The 21,961-nt window shown below is 35.8% G+C and overlaps 1 protein-coding gene and 1 long non-coding RNA gene across 4 annotated transcripts in view; both read right to left on the bottom strand.

Moving 5' to 3' along the window:
- The window catches only part of GPC5 (glypican 5), a 1,359,194-nt gene that overhangs the window by 188,811 nt on the left and 1,148,422 nt on the right, over positions 1-21,961 (bottom strand). The window lies entirely within an intron of this gene.
- On the bottom strand, positions 13,997-20,080 carry LOC146398668 (uncharacterized). Its single transcript, XR_014820114.1, has 2 exons — positions 14,453-20,080; positions 13,997-14,230 (listed from the first exon to the last, which is right to left on the bottom strand). It is a non-coding gene; the product is annotated as an uncharacterized LOC146398668 (long non-coding RNA).

The raw sequence follows: 21,961 nt of genomic DNA, 5'->3' as shown, positions 1-21,961 counted from the left end.
GATTAACCATTGAATGACACTAATCTCCTTGAAAAATCCTGCACTCCAGTAGCATGTATAATGTTGGGAACTTAAGGAATACATGTAATTCCTCCCTATAGATAACGATTAGAGTCTAAACACCTAATGATAACTTTTAAATGCTGAAACTATTAGCTACATTTCAAATTTCATTAAAAGTTCTCTCTACCACAGCAAATGGGCATTTTATTTCACCAGTCTACTCTAACTTCAAGTTAATCTCCATATAAGATCATTTGTCTTGCAAAATATATTTACACACCAGTTTACTAAACTGGAATAAGAATGTAAGAACTGATGTACATCCAAAAATATTGGCTATAGGTAATAGAGAATTTTCACTATTTGATAGTATTTTTAAATTAGAAGAGTATAACTTAGTATAAAAGGAAACAGAAATACCGACATATTGTGATATTTTATCTTTCAATATTCACCAACTTTTTCTTCTATTTTATTTCTCCCAGTTTATTAAATTAGTAATATTGAATTCGGCCAGTACGTGTAAAATTGCTGCATATCAACTGCAATACTAGTAAAAATCAATGATAACGTCAGTGAAGTATTAGAGGAAGGATCCTGACCCAAACTGGGAAGAACTCATTATCAATATACTGAATGTTAACACACAAAAACATCCACCCCTATTTTCCTAAAATAACAAAATTTATTTGTAATTTCCTAAAAGTAGATAGATGAAGTAATTTAAAAAAATTTGTTAGTACACCAAATTTTTTTCAATCTAAGGTAATTATTTTTTTTTCTGTATTTTGAGGGCTGTACCTGTGGCATATGGAGGTTCCCAGGCTAGGGGTCAAATCGGATCTGTGGCTGCCAGCCTGCACCAGCAACGTGGGCTCTGAGCTGCGTCTGTGACCTACACCACAGCTCACAGCAACGCCAGATCCTTTACCCATTGAGTGAGGCCCGGGATCACACCTGCATCCTCATGGATACTAGTCAGTTTCCAACAAAGGGAAGTACCTAATAGGTGTTTCACTACACTACATTATAGCAACAAACTAATCAGTTGGTGCTGTCCCAGATAATATTGTATTAATGTTTCACTTATACCGTGCTTAGGAGGAAAATTATTGGAGATATGTCACTTATATATGGAACATGCAAAAAATAAGCTGTTTTGATTATTCTTCCTTACAGGGCTTTATAGTGATACAATAGAGTTTATTTATTTATATTTTTAGGGCCACACCCATGGCATATGGAGGTTTCCAGCCTAGAAGTGGAATCAGAGCAGTAGCTGCTGGTCTGTACCACAGCCATAGCAATGCCAGATCCAAGCTGCCTCTGCGACCTAACCACAGCTCACAGCAATGCGGTATCCTTAACCCACTGAGCAAGGAACAAACCTGTGTCCGCGTGGATGCCAGGCAGATTCGTTTCCACTGGGCCATGACGGGAACTCCTGACATAGTTTATTTGCCTCCAATTCAAAATCCCTCTTCTACTAAATTAGGGACCTAAACTGAGCCATATTTCTCAGTGCTTTAGAAAGCATCCTTTTAGAGAATGGTTTTGAATTGAGCTATTCTGATTTGGTGTACAACAAAACTTTAGTGTTCCCCCAGCCAACTGTCTACAATTTCTGATTTATTTATGAACTCAAAATAAATCCCATATATTCAAAGAAGGCAGAAATGATGGCTAAGAACCTCTGCACTTCTGTTGATTTGATTTTCTTGTTACAGATACACTACTGCTTAAGTAATGGAGAGACCACGGGGCAGGGGTCAAGAGATCCAAATTCTAGTCCTTCATTAGACACTTACAGAGTGCTAGGAATAGGAAATGTACTTCCTATTTTAAGATGTTACTATGAGGATTCTAATTTAATTTTAATAGAATTATACAGAATTTTCATCTCCCATCCCCTCTGTTCACACACAAATGAAAAACCAAGCTGCTCCCCTGCACTATTTTGTCATTGCACCTTTCTTTTCACTTATTTTAAGGCTAAACTACTGGTAGCAATGGGAAAAAAATATGGCAGTAGTGAATGTATATCATCTGCAAGCCCCGGTGGTAAAATGTGTTGGCACTTTTGAGTGCATCCTTTTAGAAATGCTTAATGCATGTAAACTCTCACTCTGTGAATGCAGTGCTATACTTTACAAACTCATTTCCACCATTCTTTTGCAACAAAATACTTATAGGTTATTTTCACATCAATACATTCTTTACAACATTTGCATAATATACTGTAGGAGGCCATTTTATAATATATTTAGTTTCTATTAATGGACTTTAAAATAATTTTAAGGTCTTTGCTATTACAAATATACTGTAATAAGCCTCTTCATATGTTTATGTACATTGATTCTTTATTTATTTATTATTATTAAAGTGTTGTTGATATAATGTTTAAAACACTCACTTTCTTTGATCCAACAATGGTGCTGCTAATAATTTAAAATAAAAATATGTACATTGATTCTTATTTTAAATGATCAGTACTATTGCAGGATCAAAGGAAATGAGTATCTTAATTTGTCAGATATAATTTAATTGCTTTCCAAAAACTTATACCTGCTATACTGTCACCATAGTGTAATTGTTTCCCTATTTTTTTTTTTTTTTTGCTTTTTAGGGCCACATCTGCACCATATGGAGGTTCCCAGGCTAGGTGTTGAGTCAGAGCCCCAGCTTCCAGCCTACACCAGAGCCACAGCAACGCCAGATACGAGCCGTGTCTGCAACCTACACCACAGCTCACGGCAATGCTGGATCCTTAACCCACTGAGCAAGGCCAGGGATCGAACCTGCAACCTCATGTTTCCTTGTCGGATTCCTTTCCACTGAGCCACAACGGGACCTCCAAAAAAAAATTTTTTTTTTAATATTAAAGTTGATTTGCAATATTGTGCCAATTTCTGCTGCACAGCAAAGTGACTCGGTCATACAAATATACACATTCCTTTTCTTATATTATCTTCCATCATAATCCATCTCAAGAGATTGGATATAGTTCCCTGTGGTACTCAGATGGACCTCATTGCTTATCCATTCTAAATGTAATATTTTGCATCAACTAACCCCAAATTTCCCATCCAGCCCACTCCCTCCCCCTCCCCCCCGGCAACATCAAGTTGGTTCTCTATGTCTCTGAGTCTTTTTCTGTTTTTGTAAATAGTTTCATTTGTGCCGTATTTTAGATTCCACATATAAGTGATATCATATGGTATCTGTCTTTCTCTTTCTGACTTACTTCACTTATTATGATAATCTCTAGTTGTACATGTTTCCTTCTTTACATTTGCCAAAATTAGATATTTTACACTTAAAAATTTTGCTGGCCTGATATTATTGACATTTCTTTGGTTACAAGTGAGCCTGGGCAGTTTTTTCACATGTTAAATGCTTTGGGGAATTTATTTAACCGTTCTTTAGTAAGTAGTCTGTGTGTTATAATTCCAGTGTTAACTACCTACTTTATTTAAAAAGTGAATGAATAATAGATTACCATGAAGAGAATTTGGAACCTATAGAAAATCTCTCAAAATGACTGAACAAGGACTTAGAAGGAAGGAAAATGCTGCTATCAGATTAAGGAAAATAAAGACTTAAAAATGCCCATTGGATTTGGTTCTTGAGATGGGTTCAGTGCCTAGACTCTTCCATCTGTATCCCCACACCTAATAAATCACCAATTATTGCTTGTCCTTCTGTCCAATATTTCTTATTATCCCCCTCTTTAGTATTTCCTATCCACTGTGATGTTTGATTTCTGATGATAGTTTCTGAACCAGCCCTAATGCAACTATCAAATCTTCACTCTTCCAGTCCTCCATAATGCTGCCATTGCAATAGTTAAAACTCTAAATCTGATGACATCACTGGTCTGGTTTCTTCATTTGTTTATCTTCTTCACAAGACAAAACAGATGGAGTCCTTCAATGTCACTCAACGAATGTTTTGAGTACAGATTTCTGTCATGTTACTCAACTGCCAGAACCACTTCTCTGCCCCTCTTTGTATCACTTTTTGCCTTTGATAATAATAAATAATGTAAATTATGTGTAGTTTCTGAAAATGTTCATGCTCTCATACAGTAGTGGTTTTCTCTGTGCACTTCCCTATAAAGTGTTCCTTTTTGATTCCTGCCTAAAAAAAGTCTTAGATAAGTTCAGGTCAGATGTTCCTTTCAGGATGCAGACATTCCAGTCTGACTTCTTGTCTGAGGTAGGTTATTTCTTCTCCTCCATGTCAATGAGCTTTTAAAACACCACAATTATAGCATATTGTATTAAAGTTGAAATTGTTGGTTTGCAGGCCTGTTTTTCTACTTGGTATGAACTCATTTGCAGTAATGATTATGTCTCTAGTTTGAATAAAAGTGTCTTACTAAGTTTTTTGCTTGCTTGTTTGTTTTAGAAGCAGACCCTAGAAGGAGAAGAGAAGAATTCAAGTGCAAGTCATTTATTAAGGACACACCTCTAGGAGAGCTATATAAGACAATATGTAAAGCAGGGCAAGGAGCAAGAGGAGGCTAGGTCGGGGTATAATCCCAGGAAAAAGAGACAAAACAAAACAAAGGTCCACAGAGAACAGGCTGCATCCTGATGCTATGAGTACACTTTGGAATGTGATCTAAGCCTCAGAGTTGTTACAATTCAGGCAATGGATCTTTAGCTTTCCTACATCTGTATCTCTCAGTCACAGGTTAGTGGAAGCCTCAGGAGGAGAACTCCCAGGCAATTCCAGACATCTTCACCTGAGGGCCAAGTAGCTCCAGTATCTGAATGGTTATGCTCTACAAAAAATCCACATTTAGGCACTTGACATATTTTGAAAGGCTGGCTTGATGGATAAATGACAAAATATGAAACTTGGGGTTGCTTAGAAGACAACAGGGAGTCAGCGAAGGCTCTTGATGAAAAGAGCAGTACCCGCAAAGTGATAGATTAAGAAGATTAGTTTAGAAGCATTGTGAAGACTAGATTAATAAGAGCAAAGTCTAAAAGCTGGAGCATTATTTAAGAGAAAATTGCCATGGTGATAAGGGCCTGTTTTAGCAGTGGAAGCAGCAGTAATGGAAGGTTAGACATGCTTTTGATTGATATTGCAAATGAAGATTCAATCATGATGACTGGCTCGCTATGTGAGACAAAGGAAACAAGAAAAAGACTGAGGATTTTTGAGCCCAAGTACCAATGAGATTACTTACAGGAAGGGAAAGCCCGAACATACTGGGGGCTGAGTTAGGGTGGTTTGTTAAAACTCAGATCCTGAACATGATGGGTGTCAGCAGGTACAAGCCGATAAATACTCAGCAGCCATACTGGAAAATTGAGATTTGATCTCTGAACACATAATGGGCTGGAAATAGGGATTTCAGATTTGGGTTTGAAGATGGGAGAGTTGAAGAAGGGACTTAAGTGAAAGGTTATGGAAAAAGTATATTCAAGACCAGAACTATGGCAAGTGCCACATATAGACAAGAAAGAAAGAAAACAGGAAGAGGGAGAGGAGAAACAAGAGAACGAACTCAAAATAATACAGTTTCAATGAGGCAAATACAAGAGAAGAGTTCAAAACGGACAGCGTAGCTTAAACCTTAAATCCACAGAGAGTTTGAATATACGTAGAATTGAGAAAAATAGCAGGTATCAAATAGAGGATATGCTTTATATCCTCAGAGAGTTTATATTGGGTGGTTAAAAACTCAAGTCAAACTCCAAAGCATATGCCAAGAAGAAGAGCATGAATTCTTATACTTCTCTAATAGAAACTTAAATTGATACCAATTTTCTGAAAATCAGTTTTACAATATATGACAAAAATATTTTCATAAATGGATCCTGCATTCTAGCAATCCCACCTTAATCTCGGTAATCCTAAAAAATCGACCAAAGTTAAAGTCCATATTTTAGGTCCGCAGGTTATTTGTAATTCTGTGGGCAATAGTAGCAAAATATTGCAAACAGTCTAAATATTTAGCAATAGGAGAACATTTAAACCAAGACAGAAACAAGAGAGGAACTATTACACAATCATTATAATTATTTTAGAGACGACTTAATGAAAGAATTATTTGATAAATATTACATAAAAAGGGAAGGCTATAACAATACCTATAACAATGTTGCAAAAATGTATTTTCTGTATATTATATATATGTGTGTATTTGTATATATACACAGATGATCTCAAGCACAAATGTACATATATGTGTGTATATAATTATAAAACAAAATATAAATGTTGATAAGTGAATCTTGCTTAACTGATTATAATTGTATTTTTCAAAGTTTTCAAATGAAGCATTTTAGTTTTTACTTTAAAAGTGTAAGTGGATGGTGAAAGTAGAATCATAATAGAATCATAACATAGAGACCTTTTTTGTCTAATATGGATGTTACCAGAAACATGTGGCCATTTAAATTTAAAATAATTAAAATTTCTTCAGTCTCATTAGCAGCATTTCAACATCTCAATGGCTATATGTGGATGGTTGATATTTTATGGCACAATACTGATTTATAGAACATTTTCATCATAGTAGACTTCTATTTCTTCATGCTTATCCACACCCCCCTAAAATGTTTGTCCCTTCCCTCTCTCATCACTAACTGAAACCTGTTCAGACCTCTTTCCTAGTGAATGTTGATTTTATTCCTTCTCCTTCTCTTGCTTAATTTGTGGTCCTTAACATGAAATATCTTCTGCTTCCTAGAAAAAGCTTATTTCTCATATATAATGTTGAGGTCTTTCCACAAAAAGTCCTGGTCAGTCATCATTGTCCATCTCGCCATATATACTACAGTACCTGGTTCTGAAATTTAACATAACCCTTTTAAAACCAGATTAAAAAAAAATGTTATATTTTATTTGTCACTAAAACCTAGCAATCTCAACTTTTACGATGGCAAGATCTTGACCTGAAATGATGCTAAAAGAATTTCAAAAAGTTTGAATTCTGAAATACATATATCCCCAAATGCTTCATATAAGATTGTAGCACTTTGGAGTTCCTGTCGTGGCTCAGTGGTTAACGCATGCGACTAGGAATCATGAGGTTGCGGGTTCGATCTCTGGCCTTGCTCAGTGGGTTAAGGATCCGGGGTTGCCATGAGCTGTGGTGTTGGTCGCAAACGCGGCTCGGATCCTGCATTACTGTGGCTCTGGCATAGACCGGTGGCTACAGCTCCAATTAGACCCCTAGCCTGGGAACCTCCATATGCCGCAGGAGCAGCCCAACAAATGATAAAAAGATTTAAAAAAAAAATATTGTAGCACTTTGTAATGTTTGCTAAATAGTAATTATTGCCCAATAGAATGACAAGTGGATAAATGTATGGTTTTATGAAGCTCTTCCAATTTCACACGATGTGTAGAATACTTACATCTCATGCGACTGCTAGAAACTAGCTGATATAATTATGAATAATATACGTGTTTTGCCCCAAGAAGGTCCCTGGCTGGTGTTTCATGCTTACACAGACAAGAAAGACTGTGACAGTTGGGTAAAAATTCCATGTAGGATAAACATGTCGTGAGGGAGAAATGCTATAATAAACATAAGAGCAAACATCTGTGATGTTATACATTAGAGATGGTAGTTTTACTGGTTTTTGAGGGAAAAAAAATCTATTAATGAACATGTTTGTTGACAGAAGTATGATTCATATCAATGGGGAAAAATAGATACGAAAACAATTTAGATGATTCCAACTCTATTAGTTTTCTAGCAAACATGCAGGTTGAGCATATAGATTTTACTAACAGTGTGAAGAGTCAAAAGAATACAGCATGAGAGCAAAAAATTGAAGAGTGAAAAATCTATTTCCTGTTTTCTACAGATTTATCTTGGAGAATCTGAGTATTCACAGTACAGAATGTATGAGTATTCTAAGGTTACTAATGGTGATGGTACTGAAAACAAATGGTTGTTGAAATAGCTCTGTGGCATCACAGAATCTATCTCTTCTTTCCTGCAGTAATTTGAATTTCAGAAAACAAATCAACCGACGTATATAAAACTAGTAGTGCTGACTCCCACCTACTCCTTTTAGTTGTGTCTCTAATCCGTTTCTAGATATGGGTATTTTCTTTTTCCTGGTACGCTATTTAGGGTACCTTGGACCTGGACATGGAGGAAAATGTAGACCCAGGTCCAGTGTGGAGTCAACACTGAATTCTGAGACTCTAGAACTGAGAGCAAGGTGGGGAGACGGGTTCAGAACATCAGAGGATATAGTTTCATTTCTGGAACAGTGTCGCTAATATTTATTTAATTAATATTCCTATGACATAAAAGAGTTTTGAGTTTTTCTTTACATTTAGAGACATTTACCATAGGTTTTAATATTTCTCAAGGGAACTAACTGGCTTCTGCCTTATGGCACTATGTTTATAATTAACCTGTACCTTTTAGGGTTTCCCTGATTATCTAAAAAGTGAAAGAAAATACTCATGGCCTGATGAGAATAATGACCATTCATTAGGTATTTAAAGTTTACTTCAAATGATATCATTTACTATTACCTCAAATTCTTTGGACTTTTTCTCATTTAAGTGTTAGTTATTTGTAAACACCTAACTCTGTGTAATACCAGAAGGTTTTGACTATTTTTGAAATGTGACCAAATGTATCAGTCAACTTGGTTAAATAAAAAGCCAAGAAATAAAAAGATTCATAAAGAAATGGATGTGAGTTATTCATTTGGAAGAATAAGAGAGGTGTGTTTGAGAGTGGGTGGGTGGGTGTACAAAGAAATTAAATGTAAATGATCAATCTGTATCATCAGACGCAGCCTGTTGAACCCACCTCTCGATTGGCCGCCCTCCTATCCTTCTCTTAATTTTGGGCCTCCTGTCTCAGGAAAGTGCACCAACAACCCCACTAACTTCTACGACCCTGGAGGCTGCCTTTGGCCCTTCCTTCTCCCTGCCCATGCCGCCCCTTTTGCCCATTTAAATATCCTTTTCATCCTCTCATTTGTTCACTGTTTCCTTTTATTGTCAGTTTTATATGTGACACCGTCTTAACTTTTCTTGGAACCTCTACTCTAGCTGCCCATCTGGTCTCCCAGTCACTACAATCTGGCATCTGTCTAAACGCCTCCCCAATCTGTATTCAGTGCTTTCTTCTGAACAGCAAATACCATCAGGTTGCTCCTCAGCTTCAAACTCCTCAGTGGCTTCCTCATGCCTTCAGCAAAAAAAAAAAAAAAAAAAAAAAAAAAAAAAAAAAAAAAGCTCTATTTTATTGCTACTGTCTCGCTTCTCTCTTCCCAACTCAAGCATTGTACATTACAGCCATGCCTCAAGTTCCTCCCAGTTCTTTATAGTCTGCGACATTATCTTATGCAGAATTATATTCTCAGAATCTAAGAATGTTTGCTATTTGGTAGACTTTCAAAACACAGCTGTCGATTTTAATGTTAGGTTGATGGTTTTAATAGTCAAATAAATACATGATATTTTGGCATAATGAGTCTATTTTTTTATTGTTTCATTTAATACTTAAATAAGTTTAGGTTATTATAGGAGTTCCCTGAAAACTACTATTATCCAGATCCTCTGGAGATTGAAATACTGGTAAAGGAAGCATCTGGTCGGCTGTCAGTTCTGATTTTGCTCAGTGGAAGCTGCCAGATAGAAATACTTGCTAATAAAGACTGAGTATATACTTTGCCTCTTGATATCCCAAAAGTGGCAATCAACTCTGTTTCCAGAATATTCCAAAAATGAATGTCAGTGGATGAGAACTGATACTGTACTGTATTTTATTCTGTATTAGATTCCTACAGCTGCTGTAACAAATCTCCACAAATTATATGACTTAAGACAACAGAAATGTATTCTCTCAGGGTTCTGAAGGCTAGAAATCTGAAATGAAGTTGTCAGCAGATTCAATTCCTTAGGGGGCTCTGTGGGAAAATATGATCCATGGCTCTCCCCAAGTTTACGGTGATAACTAGTTACCTTTGATGGTCCTTAGCCTACTCATCTTAACTCCTGTCTCTGTCTCCACCTTCACCTAGTCTTCTGTGTGTGTGTGTCCAAATTTCCTTCTTGTAGGAATACCAGTCATAATGGACTTAATATCTGCCTCAATCCAGCACAACTGCATCTTAATTATGTCTGAAAACATCTTTCTCTTTTTCTTTTCTCTTTCTCCCTGTCTCTGTTTCTTTTTCTTTTTCTTTCTTTTTTTTTTTTTTTTAAGGCTGCACTTGCAGTATATGGAAGTTCCCAGCTTAGGGGTCCAGGAGGAGCTGCAGCTGCTGGCCTACACCACAGCCACAGCAACGCCAGATCAAAGCCACATCTGCCACCTACACCACAGCTCACAGCAACACTGGATCCTCAACCCCCTGAGCAAGGCTAGGGATCGAATCCATATCCTCACGAACACTGTGTCACGTTTTTAACCCACTGAGCCGCATCAGGAACTCCAACATCCCATCGTCTCAGATAAGGTCTATTTCCCAGGTTCAGGTCAATATGGGTGTTTGGAGTAAGATGCTTACACCTAGTACACATTACATTCACTTCTACATTTTTTGGTGAATAGAAAGTAAAAATAGGGAAGTATGGAAAAAATAAACTTAAGAAAATTACTTTCACCTAGCATGGGAAAACCATTTTTAATTAACTCTCCTTGTTGAACTGCTACTTCAGTTTAAAAAAAAAAAAGTGATAGAATCCAAGATTGTAATGAATGTTTATTAGATAGTTAACGATAAGATCCTGGAAGACTGACAGACAGGAAGAGCCCCTCAAGTTAGTAATGCAGAAAAGAACAGATGAAATTTAGTAATGCTTCTTCTGATATATGCTTACCCAGTACCAGCAAGAGCCAGTTTCCCACGCCTGCCTTTCATGAGCAGTAATGGAAAATGGTAAGGTTATATGACTTCGATTGACATATCTTATTTTGTGTTCATAGGATTCAAAAACTTGTGAACAGTCTGGTGAGTCCATGAGACAATTTTTACCTCCTCAGCTAGAAGAGGAAATGGAAGTACTGAGTTAGGCGAGAAGATGAGGATGATTATGTTCTAAGTCAAACTTTAAGTTTCTATTATGGCTAGTAGAAGCTTTGACACTCCCCTATAAACAGGCCTTTTAAAAAACATAAGGCATTTGATCACAATTGGAGATACTAAGTCCTATTTTCTAGAAGGTGAAAATCAAATATAGAACAATCCTAGAATAGTTTACAATGAGCGACAGAAGTTTTGTGAGAGGATTAAAACATTCCACAAATATTTAATGCTGACTATGTGCTGGACACTAGGAAATACTACAGAGGACAAAACAAAAACATACAAGGGCATACTATTCAGCTATGAGAAAGGAGAAGATTCTATTATCTGCAACAAGGATAGAACTTGAGGGCACTGTGTTAAGGGGGAAAAAAATCAGACAGATAAAGACAAATACTGTATAATATCCTTATATGTGGAATCTTAAACAACCCAAACTCATAGAAAGAGACACTGGAATGGTGGTCACCAAGGGCTTGGCGGGATGGGGGGGGTGGGGAGAGGGGCAGAAATGGGAAGATGTTAGTCATGGGGTGCAAACTTCCTGTTATCGACAAGTTAGTTTTGGGGGCCTAATATATAGCATGGTGATAATAATTGATGGTACTATATAATAATATACTTGAAAATTTCTAAAAGAGTAAATCTTACATGTTCTCCTCACAAAAATGGTAATCATGTGATACACGAGAGGTGCTAGCTAAAGCTATGGTAGTAATCATTTTGCAACACATGTGTATCAAATCAACACATTGTAGATTTTAAACTTACGCATTTTATAAGTCAATTACATCTCAGCTAAACCGGAAAAATCAGGCTCTCAAGGGGCTCACATTGCTGTGGAGGATGCTGAATAGTCTCCATCTGTTCCTCTGGACTCAATTGCTATTAATTCTTCTGTGCTTAGAGGTCTGCACACTGACCTCAAAGCAGTGCTCAACCCTTTTGTTCTCTGGCTTCTTGTTGGTTTGACCAATGAAAAGCACAGGCCCATCAGAGGTGGAAAGAGAGCACCACCACCTAAGCATTATTGCTCATGATTCTTCCCTGCTAGGATTTGTCTTGGCAGTGTCTGGTTTCCCCTGTTTACACAAGAGCTACATTTATTACAGGTTCAAGTATCTACTCTTACCCTTGCTCCTTCAGGCAATGCAAACAGTATTAGCCCAACTAGCTTTCTCATAACTTGTGGGGTTTCTTAAATGGTTTTGCTTATTTATAAATAGTCTTTTTGTTAAACTCTAAACTCTCTCCAGTTACCCCCTCTGAGTATGCTGTCTCTTTCCTGAAGGGCACTAACTTGCACGTGGAGCTACAAAATAAACAAAATACATAAGATACTTGAGAAAAGACCTTCTGGCAGATGCTGTCAACCACCCACCCATACCCCCTTGGCCCTTCCTCCTTGTTCCTGTGTGTGCTTCCTTTCTCCCACTCTACCCTGGCCATCTCTTTGGCTGCTAACGTCCTCTAGGCTCAAGGATGGAGTAGACAGGGCATGCTGGGAGGTAATGCATTTCCTGCAACCTCTTTCCCAGCAGCCCTTGACAAAAGATTGACAGGATGTCATTGACAAAGTCCTCAGCTCCTTGGAGTTTTACTTGGAATTTCTTAGAGGCATCATTCACACTGTCTCTCAGAGTTTCCCAGTGACATTGGCCTCAGTTGCCCACAGGGGTAATCTACTTGATAACATATTCTTTTTCGACTTCCTTTCTTTTCTTGTCACACTTCTCCTCTATATTGCTGGTGATTCCTAGAATTACTGCAACGCAAATTCACATCCTTGCTCAATGGTAAGCTCTGAAAGGTTCCAAGGAGAGAGACATGCTCTCCTTTAGGTTTTTACAGACTCTCTCTGGATTTTGCACTGAGAGAGCCTTGAAGGACTTTGAGGGCAGAAGTAGTGAGATGTGTTAGGACAGTTGGTTAGTGCACTGCAAGAGTGCAAGATGGCATAATCCAGGAGAGAGATGACAAGGGCTTGTATGAGAAAAGTAGTGAGGTCAAGAATGGTCAGATGCTGGGTAAATTTTTGAGATTTCCTGATCAATATTTATTGAACTATATTATGTATCAGCTCCAAGGCCAAGAGGTACTACCATGGATATAGTCCTAACCCTTATTTTAGGAACAGCCTAAGGATAAAGAATAGGAAAGTCAAGGGGAATATGCAGATTCCCAGCTGCAGAGCCCTCATCTGCCCAGAGCTCTTACTTCCCTACTACACTGCTTTCATCAGGGAGGCTGTCATAACATTATATTGAATAGAGCAGTAAAAACAGAAGGTGGTCTGCTGTGAACTGACAGTAAGAAAAATACATAAGAAAGCAGAAACAATGAGGGTAGACAATGCTTTCAAGTAGCTTGGCAGCAAAAGAAAAAAGAGATATGGAGTAACTAATAGGCATTAGGGAGGCTTTTGGTTTAGTTTTGTTTTCTCATTTTTCTTTTTAACCCAGGAGCAACTTATTCTTGTTTACATGCTTAACAGAGGACACCCTGGAAAAAAATACTTGATGTTACAGTAGTTAAAAGAAATGACTGTTTAAGGAAGGTTTGGTAGCTGAAAAAAAAAAGTTAAAACATAGACAAAAAGTTTACTTTAAGTCATAAGTAATTTACAGATATCTGCCAATGAATGCTCATTTTAAAGTATTCAAATAAGAGAAAAAGTTAGGGAAAAAATGTATGTCTACATGGAAGCCATTTGCTACAACTCTACATGCCTCTGCTATCCTTAAAGTAAATGTATTTCAGGATGTTACAAATATTTGTGTGAAGGTATACCTGTGTGTTTAAATCTTTGCATTAAATGACTTGCAATGATGTGGCTTGTGGCTTTTTGTTCACATACCATATTTCTGACAATTTTCCATATTGGCACACATGAATCTACTGTATTCTTAATTTTTTTATTATGACATCCGCTACAGAAAGATACTACTTTAAATGTTTCATTTTATTTTTTTCTTCCGGCTTCATTTATTCTGTTAGCTAAAGCCCCTATTCAGATTTCATTAGTTTTTCAAAAATGGTTCTTCCTGTACAGGATTTCATCAAGGATACCCATTTACATTTAGTTGTCATGTTCCCTTAGATTCTTCTTCATTGCAACAGTTTGGCAAATCTTCATGTTTTTGATGCCCTTGACAGATCTGAAAGGTGCTGGTTAGATGTTTTGTAGAATATCTCTCCATTGGGATTTTTTTTTTTTTTTTTTTTTTTTTTTTGTCTTTTGTCTTTATAGGGCTGCGCCTGCGGCGTATGTAGGTTCCCAGGCTAGGGGTCTAATTGGAGTTGTTGCTGCTGTCTACTACTACACCACAGCTCACGGCAATGCCGGGTCCTTAACCCACTGAGTGAGGCCAGGGATCGAACCCACAGCCTCACGGTTCCTGCGCCACAATGGGAACTCCTCCATTGGGATTTTCATGCTTGCTTCCCCGTGGTCAGACGGAGACCACAGGTTTGGAGAAGGCTGGAAAGGAAAATGCCGTTCTCTTCACAACATAAGGCCATGTACATTAACAAGACTCATCAATGTTGATGCTAATCTTGATCACCTGGCTGGGGAAGTGTTTTTCAAGTTTCTCCAGTGTAAAATTATTCCTCCCCCACCCCCAGTTTTCATACCATAATCTTTGGAAAGAGTTTGTTCTGTAGAGTTCATCCCATTTTCTTATTGATACAGTCAATCAAAAAAAAAAAAAACCAATATGAACTCATAGATCCTTTATACTTTGGGTTGTAACCCAGTACATTTATTCTGCATTTATTTTGTTAACTAAAGCCCCTATTCAGATTTCATTATCTTTTCATAAACGCTTTCTTCCTGTCTAGGATCCCATCGAGGATCCCGTATTACACGTTCTTGTCCTGCTTCCTTTGGCTCCTCTTGCCTGTCACAGCTTCACAGATCTTCAAGTTTTTGATGACCTTGTAGTTTGAGGAGATGCTACAATCAGGTGAATCAACCGATTTGCTGCAGCTTTGCCTGTTGGGGACTTTTCACTTGGCTCCTTTGTCCCTTTGACACGTCCCCTTTGTGTGTGTGTGCGTGTGTGTGTGTGCTAGTGCACGTGTGTTTAGCATCTCCTTACTTTCTAACACTTTAAGATGCCATAAGCTCATTTGCATATTTTATGCCCCCTTCCTAGAATCTAGCATTTCTCCATGGAGTTGTTAATCCTTTTATCGGAGAACAGTATTAAAAATCAAAGCTGGGTACCAACTGTGCTCACTGCTACTGGAGTGTGATTGTTTCTGGGCTTTCTTAGCTGGCAAATCAAATAAATATACGTACTTATACTAACTTGCATAAACACATATCTAAAAATATTTTTGTGGGTCACTATCTCTATTTACACTAAGCTAACATGAGTTCATACTGATGTTTCCAAATCGAACGCAGTACAACATGGCTCATTCTAGCCTCTGCTCCTTGCTTGTCTGTAATGTCCTTCTGTTACACAGAAAGACCTGATTCCCATCATCTGTTACCCAATCATTTACTTACTCAATTCCAATATACAGGTGTGGTGGCTTCCAAACTGTTAATCTCTATCACTATATAAAACACTGGATTAATCAGTCTGCAATGCTTATACACGGTTCTTTTCACCTTTAATCTTATAGAATCCACTCAATTTCAAAGTTACTTAGGTCAGCCCCTTTCCCCCACACTCCCTTCAGTAAGGCTATAACACAGTTAGATAGTTTTGACACATTCTGCAGTCCATCGTGGGATTCCCTTGACCTCTAAATATACATTTTTAATTTGCATACACTAACGTTCACTTTTATGTTGCAAAGCCCAATGGACTTTGACAAGTGCATACTGTTATGTATCCATAATTATACTTTCATACTGTATAGTTTCTCTGCTCTAAACAATGCCCTGTATTTCTCCTATGCAATGCCTCCCTACTCCCATTCTGCACCCTAAAAACTACTGATCAGTTTGTCTTCTCTAGGATTTTGCCTTGTCCAGAATGGAAATAATAAAAGTAAATGGGGTAATACAGTATATAGTCACCTCACCCTGGCTTCTTTCATTTATCAATATCTATTTTAGATTCATCCATGTCTTTACATGTCAAGATAGCTCATTCCTTTCTGCTGCTGAATGGTATTCCATCATATGAAAGTACCACAGTTTGTTTACCCATCCACCTAATGAAGAACATTTCGGTTGATTCTAATTCTTGGCAAGAATGAATAAAACTGCGATAATTGCTCATCTGCAAATTTCCATGTGAGCCTCAGTTTTCAAATCAGTTGGAAAATGTATGAGCATCATTGTGAGGTCAAAGTGCTTGGCTGTGGTGGGCTTTATAAGAAACTGACAATCTGTCTTCCACAGTGACTGTGTCATTTAACATTTCCACCAGCACTGGAAATTCAATGTGTGATACCCACTATTACTCCTGCAATATGTGTTTTCTTTTTTTATCCATTAATATGAAAACTTTTATATTGGATTTTCATAAATTCACTCAAATTTCAGTCTCTTAGGTTTATTTTTCCCAGAAGTTCCTAAATTCCTCAACCATGAATTCTACTATGTGGTTTTTCAGGAACACCTGGTCAATTTCTACTTTCTGATTTTCTATTTAAGAACCTAATGCTGAATCACAATTGATATTTTAATACCAGCTACTCATAAAACAATTATTGAACCATGAATTTCAAACTAAAATAGGTATTTTGTCTAAAACATTTGAAAGTATCTTCTCATCAGATGACACTTTTCATTTGCAGGATATGCATTTTAGAAATCACTGAGAATAGAGACATTTGTGAGAACAGAATCCTATTGTGGTTGAAGGAAAATTTCTTAATAAAATTATAGTTACAATATGTCAAATGGAAAATCAGCCCCTTTGTTATTGAGTTATCCTGAAAGCCTACAACATCTACTTCAAAGTGGAAAATTCCAAAATATTGAATGATCAGCATGCCTGCCTAATGTAGTAAAAATATGAGCACTGGAGAATTAGAGAAATTCTACACTCAGTAAGGAATTACAAGATCTAGTGTAAATGATATCAGTGATAACAAAAAAATACTTAAAATAAAATCTTCCAGGATGAACTGATTATGAGAAACAGCAACAAACACACTTCAGATCAACACGGAGTTCCCACAATTAGAACTCTGCATATTTTCCTAAATAATAAAACTGACCACATCAATTGTGAAGTTTCCGAGGCATAAACTGAGTCAATGGGCCACACCTAGAATATTTTTCAAGGGTTCAACTGTCATAGAGTAAAGACAATCATAAATTGAAGTCATAGATTTTCCGAGTTCAAAGAAAAGGAGCTGAAAGAATAATGAATCCAACCTTATTTTACTGACAAGGAGACAGACAGAAAGAAACCACATGAATTTTCCAAATTTAGAGAGTCAGGCAGTGCCTTGGCCAGAAGGATAATCTGAACCTCCTGATTCACATCAAGATGTGTTCGCTTTTCTCCCACTATAGAGTTTATTTCAAAAATATTTACTTAATTCTCTGCAGTTCTACTTGGACTTGAATCTATTTAGAAGAGAAGTAAAATATAGTAGGTATGAATTTAAAATGAAATGTAATTGTCTTATCATCAACAATTTACTTACTGTGTCATATTGTTGACAAAGGTGCTATATCGATTTTAAAACAGAATTTAATAGACAATCAAAAATTACTAAGGACTTCAGTGGGGATAAACAAATATACAAAATTAGGTTGAATAAATGCAAGTCAATATGAATAATAAAAGTACCACTTACTGCCATAGGTACGTGTATTATTAGAACAAATCAAATTATCAAAGACAGTGTATAAGGGCAATCAATACATATCTGAGTTTCCTCAGAAATTAGAGAAAAACTGGTAGAATTTAACTCATACGTGGATTAAATGTTTACGCATAACCTAATGTCAGCAATGAGACTGTGGAAGTAAATATTTGTGATTCTCAATTTTCTCATTTACATAAATTTGCCATAGTCTGCTTTAGATTAGAGACAAAGTATATTTTCTGGATATTATTGTAATATAGCAACAGTGTTCACTGAAAGCTGTGAAGACCACTATAACACATGAAGGCAAAGGGAAAACCACTGCATATTGAAAGTTCTAGCTGGTGAATATACACACTTGACTCAAAAAGCTGGTACTACTGGAAGCTCATACATAACAGTGGCAGAGGAAATTATACCCCAAATACAATCAGAGCTACTGAGTCAATGGAGATATTGAAAAAGTGACAGATGCTCCAGTTTTGATCATCCCTTCATCCAACAACACATAGTATCAAATAGCACAACTTTAACAGGAATTGATATTTTAGTCTATATAAACTAGTTAGCAAATAATGCCCAGAGTTTGTTGTATTAATGACTCATCATAAAGACTCATCATAACTCCCTTAATGGATATTGCAAATCTGGAAAAGAAATCAACAAAGTCTAGGCATAGCCTTATTAGCTCAAGAAAAATGAATTGTATTAGAAGTTGAAGGGTTGGGCAAATCTAAACAGGGGAAAGACATCAAAAGAGCTGCAATTATTTAATGAAAGGGTATGTATTTGATGATAGAAATGAATAGTCAGTCCTCAAATCCTCACTAGGAAGAAGATTCACTTTGTCTATTCCACAGAAGCCTATCATATTCCTAATATCCTAGGTCATTAATCAATTTTCACATATTTTTATAAAGAGATTAGTATAATGCCATAAATATGAACTAATAAAGAATATATTTTAAATAACCCAGCATAGGTGCATTAAAAAAAACCGTAACTGAACATAATGTTATTTAACAGTATAAGTAATATAGAAAACTTTATTGACTTATTTCACTAGTAGCAGCTTTGCAAAATCCTATTTAATAAGAGGTGTAGAGCTATAGAAATATCATATTAAATTGTGAAAACACCAAATGATTTTCCCCTAAGGTTGACCACAAGGTTAAGATACCTAATGTAACAATTTCCATTCAACATTTTACTGGAGGTCTAAGTAAATATAATAAGGGAAGGAAAAAATACAAAAGGCATGAAGGTTGGAAAAAAAAAAAACAAACTTGTTTCTCCTCTAGAAAATTAAAATAATTAACACACGAGTTTTTCAAGGTTACAGAACGCCAGGTCAAGATACAAAAATAATTTTTACTTGTATATATAAGCAAAAAGTAATTGTAAATTGAAGTAAAAACACAATACCATTTATAATAAATCAAATCATGAAATTATCAAAAATAGATTTAATAAAATATGCTAGATCTATATGTTGGACATGAAAAGTGATTGTTGAGAGAAATTAATACAGACCTAATGCAATGAAGAGCTATCCCATGTTCATGAACCAAAAGGCTAAACTTTGTTAAGATTTCAATTTTTCCAAAATTGATCCACAGCTCCAATATAATCCCCCCAAAATCCCAGCAGGCATTTTTATTGAAATTGACAAGCTGATTCTAAAATTAACAAGGAGATACAAAAGCTTAAGAATGACCGAAATAATTTTTAAAAGAACAAAAGTGGAGGACTTACTAATTACACTACTTGGTTTTAAAAAGATTACCATAAGAATGAAACCTTGCCTTTGTGACAACGTGGATGGACCTAAAGGGTATTATGCTAAATGAAATAAGTCAGAGAAAGGCAAATGCCATATAATTTCACTTATATTGAGAATCCAAAAACAAGACAAAACAAAAATAAATGAACAAACAAAACAAAACAGAAGCAGACTCATAGATGCAGAGAACAAACTGCTGGTTTCCAGTGGGGAGAGGGGTAGGAGTTAGGCAAAATCGGTGAAGGGGATTAAGAGGTACAAAACTTGTTGTTATAAAATAAGTACAGGGATGTAAGGTACTATATAAAGAATGCAGTCAATAATACTGTAATAACTTCGTCTAGTGACAGATGGTTACTAGCTTATCATAGTGATCTTTACATAGGATATTTAAATATCAGATCACTATGTTGTACACCCAAAACCAATATAGTATTTTAAGTCCACTGCACTTTACGATTAAAAAAAAAAAAAATTCTTCTCAAATGCTCATGGAACATTCTCAAGAATCGACCACATATTGGGACACAAAGCGAATCTCAATAAATTTAGGAGCGTAGAAATTATCTCAAGTATCTTCTCTGACGACAATGCCATGAAATTAGAAATCAACCATGGGAAAATGAAAGAGAAAAAACCTACTACATGGAGACTCAACAACATAAAAAAAAAAAAAAAAAAAGTGAGTTTTATCCTATGTGATCTTATGTGAATTGTATCTGAAATAAAAATTCTTACCTACAGAAATAGCAAACATAGGCAATTTTCAAAGTGTTTTGAAGATATTTTGCTATTAATTATAAAGTTCATTATCAAGAAAGAGAATAATGGAGATCTGTCTATCCATGTACTTACCTATCTTGTCAAGAAAGGGATATTATTCAATGACTAGTAAGTAAAATAACACAAACTAACATTAAAAAATTCCTTTTTCTTCAAATCTTCAAAATATTTATTATAATGATTTGGAATTTACTCAATAAGTTCCTAAAGTTATAAACTTGATCAATTATTTCTCACAAATTTTGCATATATGGGATATTTATATTTCAAATTTGTAAAATCTGTTGGAAGATGACCATGTATATATTTTGAAATCAGATATAAAACCTTAAATTATAAAAAAAAAAAAAATGAACCTGAAGGTACTAAATCAATTTTAAAGCCTGTTTAGAGGTGAGAAAAAGAAAGCTTACTGTATAATCTGTATTATAAAACTGCACTAATCAAGATAGGAGGGCACTGGTGTAAGGAGAGACACAGGCCAGTGGAACAGGACAGAATGTCCAAGCATGTATTGATCCTCATATATAGTCAACTAACTTCTTATAGTAATTGGTTTCAGAGGTGAAAGAATTGTCTTTTCAATACACTATGCTTAAGAATGGGCATTCTTGAACCAAAAAAAAACCTGTTGATCCTTGCTTCTCAAATCATACAAATATTAATAGATCACAAATGTTGAAATAATTCGCAGACCTAAATGTAATGTTTAAAACTCTAGAACTTCGAGAAGAAAATTTATGAGAAAATCTTTATGAACAGAGGCAAAGATTTCTTAGACAATGCCAAAAAATGGAGATAATAAAAAAAGCAAAAATAGAAAAATTGGGCTTTATGAAAATTAAGAACTCTTGCTCTTCAAAGATTACCATTAAGAAAATTAGACAACCAATATATAGTAAGAGAAAATATTTACAAATAATTTATCTGACAAGGGACTTATATCCAGAGTATATAAAGTTCTTACAACTCAATATTTAAAAAAAAAAAATTGAGTTAAAAAATGGTAAAAGATTTGAACAGATTCACCAAAAACAATAAAAATGACAACCATAAAATGATTAACACAATTTATCATTAGGGGAGTTTAAATTTGAAATTACAATGAGATATCACTACATATCTATTAGAATGTAATACAAAAATAAAGATATGGTTTATATGGTAATAACACCAAGTTATGCAAGGATATAAACCAATTAAATTCTGATACCTTTCTGATGAAAATGTAAATTACCACAGCCACTTTGGAGAACAGACTGGTAGTTTATCTTATGAATTCACACATGCACTTACTATATGACCTAGCAATTCCATTCCTAGATAGTCAAGGGAAATGAAAATTATATCCACACAGAACTGGTACCTAAACATTTATAGCAGCATTATGTCGAATAACTCCAAATTCAAAACAACCATAGCATCCTTTAACTGGTTAATAAATAAACCTATTGTGGCTTGCCCGCATGTTAGGATACTACCAGTGAAAAGAAGGAATGAACTTCTGGTGGGGATAACAGAAAGAATGAATCTCAAAAGCATTACGCTAAGTGAAAAAAAGCAGATTCAA

The sequence above is a fragment of the Sus scrofa genome, chromosome 11, assembly GCF_054392235.1.
Source record: "Sus scrofa isolate SSC_HxYL_T2T_F1_AM1 chromosome 11, Sscrofa_HxYL_maternal_Yorkshire_Landrace_v2.0, whole genome shotgun sequence".
Taxonomy (NCBI): Eukaryota; Metazoa; Chordata; class Mammalia; order Artiodactyla; family Suidae; genus Sus; species Sus scrofa.
Note: the sequence above shows the minus strand (reverse complement) of the source record. Positions and strands in the feature narration are given on the sequence as shown.